This window comes from Hemibagrus wyckioides, linkage group LG02, assembly GCF_019097595.1.
Source record: "Hemibagrus wyckioides isolate EC202008001 linkage group LG02, SWU_Hwy_1.0, whole genome shotgun sequence".
Lineage (NCBI taxonomy): Eukaryota > Metazoa > Chordata > Actinopteri > Siluriformes > Bagridae > Hemibagrus > Hemibagrus wyckioides.
This window is the reverse complement of record NC_080711.1, coordinates 1281560-1286188: the sequence shown is the minus strand read 5'-3', so window position 1 is coordinate 1286188 and position 4629 is coordinate 1281560.

Below are 4629 nucleotides of genomic sequence, written 5' to 3'. Positions count from 1 at the left end.
TGCCTTTTAAATATTCCTGAGCCTCCTGGACCGTCCCTCCATTAAAGCCCTGCCTTCTACCACGCCATTGGGCACCAAGTAACCTGACCACCATGTCCACCTCTCTCTCTCCTCTTTATCCTCCTCCTCCTCTATTAGACCAGTCCAGACCTCCAGACCTGCCACAGCAGCCACCTTCATCACTCAGGTCTCCAGAACAGAGCGAAGAGACCAATAAAAATCTCATTTACAGATCTTCAGATCTCAAACATGCCTTAATTCACTACTGTGTGTTTTTATAAGCTGAAAGGTCACCTACGGTCACTGTGTACCATATCCTGACCACAGCTTTCTCTCTGATTCTCTCTAACACACTGATTTACTGCAGAAGCAAAGCGAACGAGTCGTGTTACACAATTCTAACATCATCTGCTGTGACACTCCTGCCATGTTATTGTGAACCTCATAGCTGATTATTTTCCTACAGCAGGGTATCCCTGAGAGGTTTATCCCTACTCTTATAACACATTTATTAATCTCATGGTTAATAAATAAATTCAAATTTTATTTGTCACATACATAATCATAAACAGTACAACATGCAGTGAAATATTTTTTTTACGACTGTCCTATGATGGAATAAAAAATGTGAGACTAGAATATAAAATATAAGAAACAATTAAATAAAAATGTAAAACTAGAATATAAAAATGTAAGAAATACGCTAGAAGAAAAGAAGAATCTAAAATAAAAAGAATGTAAGAATTTAATTTTAAAAAAATATTACTTATAATTTATATTTAAAAAATATATATTATAGACTTTCATTATACAATATATAAAAATAAAAATAGAAGAAAAACAAACAACAATAGAATGGAATATAAAACTAGAAGATAAAAATGTAAGAAATAATTTAAATAAAAATGTGAAACTGGAAAATGAAATATAAGAAATACACTAGAAGAAAATAAAAAATAAAATATAAAATAAATAAAATAAAAAGAATATCAAGTATAAAAGTCATTATATAAGAAATAATATATAAAAATAAAAATAGAATAAAAATAAACAACAATAGAATGGAATACGCAGAATAGTGATAGTAACATGGACAATGAGATGGTGGATAGATGTGGACTGGATATAGATATAAGCTGAAATATTGAGGTAGTTAAGGTGTAGGGTAGTTAAGGTTAAAGTGTCATGTGTTAGGTTTAATGACAGCGAGGCGAGTCAGTTCCTGTTCTCCCTCACCTTACAGCAGCTATAAACAGTCCTTCCCTCAGCAGTTAATCGGAGGTCATGTGATCAGTTTAAATGTGGAGTTACAAAGCACTGACACTGGAGACTCCTTACATACACATTTACACTGGGTACGTCCCCGTGAACAAGCTGTTGCTATGGAAACCATAACGAGCACATTCATGAGAATTAATCAACAACTGAGCATCAATCAGCATCCAGAAAATCTCGCTAATCAGAGGTGAACACATCCTGGAACAGAGTCGCGGACCTAGCAGTCACTCGCACAAGTCGCCTTTTCATCTGCTGCGACAACGTCCCTCTATTGCTAAACTTTGTAAACAGCAGAGAGGAAGAATACAAGGAGTCAGCAGGATGTGGAGACACCCAGTGTTCCACATTCATCATTATTCAGGACAGAAGCTGGCTGAAGGCGTGTTTAAGGAGCAGTTGGTGGCTTCCTCTCAGGTTTTTTGGAGCGCTTGCACACATTCATTATTCTACAGAGTTTTAATTTTGAGAGAGAGAGAGAGATGCAAACGAGTCCAAGACCAGCCTTATTAATCACACAGAACCAGACCTTGTGCTCGGATCCTTCAGGGTTGTTTTTGGTGTAAATATGAGCAACTGTAGGAACTTCCCTCCTCCTCTTTCTCCTCCTCTCTTTATCCTTTATTCCTCCACCTGCTTTCACCCCACACTCTGAGACAGAAAATATTCCAGTGTTTTATACAAGACTGGAGAAATAATCTGAAGTTCCTGAGTCCATTAAAACTGAAGAGAAATACACAAGACAAAAAAATCATTCAAACCAGAACATCTTTATTCCAGTGAGATTCAAGAACAAACAAGAAACAGAACGAGAGCTGAATGATGAACACAACACACACACACTCACTCATACACACACACACACACACACACACTCACTCATACACACACACACACACTCACCACAGGATAATGGTGAAGGAGTGAAAGGTCAGATGTTTCAGTACTAAACTGATATTTTTAGGTGTCAGAGTAAATGCTGTTAGAAGAAGCTCCTCATGAGATCATCACACTGAACATCACTCATCTGGAGTCGTGTGTGTGTAGCGGTCAGATGAATCAAATATTTCGGTCAACACGGTCAGTGTGTTTGGTGTAAAAAGGAGGCTGAAGGTGAGGAAAAGCTCCTGGAGCAGGTGGAGCTGGAGTCTGAGCAGATCTGTGGTTCTTCTGAAGATTGATCGCATCATGGACTTTAGCAGGTAGCAGGTATTTCAGCCAGGATCCTGGATGCCTCTGCCGGGAGGTTAACACTGGGCTGAGGAACAAGGTTCTAACAACAACAACAACAACAAAGAAACCACACAATGATCCAGTTCCTCATGAAGGGTTCTCCATGAAGGGTGCCAATACTTATGGAGCACAATGTACATGGTTATAAATTATTATTATTATTTCTTTCCTATTACATTGTTATTACTACTATATCAGTATTATATTACTATTATTATTATTAGATTGCCCTACAAAAGTATTGGCACCCATTGGCTGTGATTTGACGTGATGTCCGGATTAAAATTACACACTGGAACCCAGTGGGCGGATCCTCCGCAGCAGGACCCAGCCTGACCACTTTAGCTGTTGTGTATCTGTCCTCTACATGTGCAGGTGTGATGTGACTCAGGGATGATGGGAAAAACCGCAACACCGATGCCAGAAACCTACACACTCTCCATCGCTCCAGAGCGACGCTTATAGGAAACAGTTTCTAAAGTTTCTGTGCACTTAAATGGACACCCAGAAACTGACCACAAACCACCCAGAAGCTCTGGCACTGGAACGTACACAAAGCCGGTGAGGTGAAGCCTGAGGACGGCGTGTGGAGGCTGTTAATGGGCAGATGTGGCGTGTCAAAATATCCCACACACACACACACTTACACACAGCGTGAGGGAGGCAGAGGGAACCGCAAATAAACTCCACAGGTGTAGAACATATACTGTATGTGTCTGTGTGGAGGTCTGAGAATAATATCGTTATGGGTTCTAGTGAAGATCTCCACATTTCCACACGTCTGTGTGTGTTAAAGAACGTATAGTGTGTGTCATCACCTGGAACACAGCTGTGCTCATGGAGTGATGGAGATCTGAGGGGACACGATGTCTCACAAACGCTCTCTCTATCTGTCTGTCTCTCACTTTCTGTCTGTCTCTCTCTGCCTTTGTCTCTCTCTGGCTTTCTCTCACTATCTCTTTCTCTCTCTTTCTCTCTCTCTTTCTCTCTCTCTCTCTCCCCATTGATCAATTTCCTACATCTGCAGGTCTACTGTATAACAATGTGCTCATTCTAAGAGAGAGAGAGAGAGAGAGAGAGAGAGAGAGAGAGAGAGAATAAAGAGAGAGAGAGTAAGAGAATAAAAAGAGAGAAAGAGAGATCATTTAGAATTCTGAACTGTGTGAGGAAATGTGTGTTTACAGCTGCTATAATGTAAGTGAGTCATCACTTAATCAGGTAGAGAGAGATTAATCAGGTAGAGAGAGGTTAATCAGGTAGAAGGAGGTTAATCAGGTAGAAGGTGGTTAATCAGGTAGAGAGAGATTAATCAGGTAGAGAGAGGTTAATCAGGTAGAAGGAGGTTAATCAGGTAGAGAGAGATTAATCAGGTAGAGAGAGGTTAATCAGGTAGAAGGAGGTTAATCAGGTAGAAGAAGGTTAATCAGGTAGAAGGAAGTTAATCAGGTAGAAGAAGGTTAATCAGGTAGAAGGAGGTTAATCAGGTAGAGAGAGGTTAATCAGGTAGAAGGAGGTTAATCAGGTAGAAGGAGGTTAATCAGGTAGAGAGAGGTTAATCAGGTAGAAGGAGGTTAATCAGGTAGAAGGAGGTTAATCAGGTAGAAGGAGGTTAATCAGGTAGAGAGAGGTTAATCAGGTAGAAGGAGGTTAATCAGGTAGAGAGGTTAATCAGGTAGAAGGAGGTTAATCAGGTAGAAGGAGGTTAATCAGGTAGAGAGAGGTTAATCAGGTAGAAGAAGGTTAATCAGGTAGAAGAAGGTTAATCAGGTAGAAGGAGGTTAATCAGGTAGAGAGAGGTTAATCAGGTAGAAGGAGGTTAATCAGGTAGAGAGGTTAATCAGGTAGAAGGAGGTTAATCAGGTAGAAGGAGGTTAATCAGGTAGAAGGAGGTTAATCAGGTAGAAGGAGGTTAATCAAGTAGAGAGAGGTTAATCAGGTAGAAGAAGGTTAATCAGGTAGAAGAAGGTTAATCAGGTAGAAGGAGGTTAATCAGGTAGAGAGAGGTTAATCAGGTAGAAGAAGGTTAATCAGGTAGAAGAAGGTTAATCAGGTAGAAGGAGGTTAATCAGGTAGAGAGAGGTTAATCAGGTAGAGAGGTTAATCAGGTAGAAGGAGGTTAAT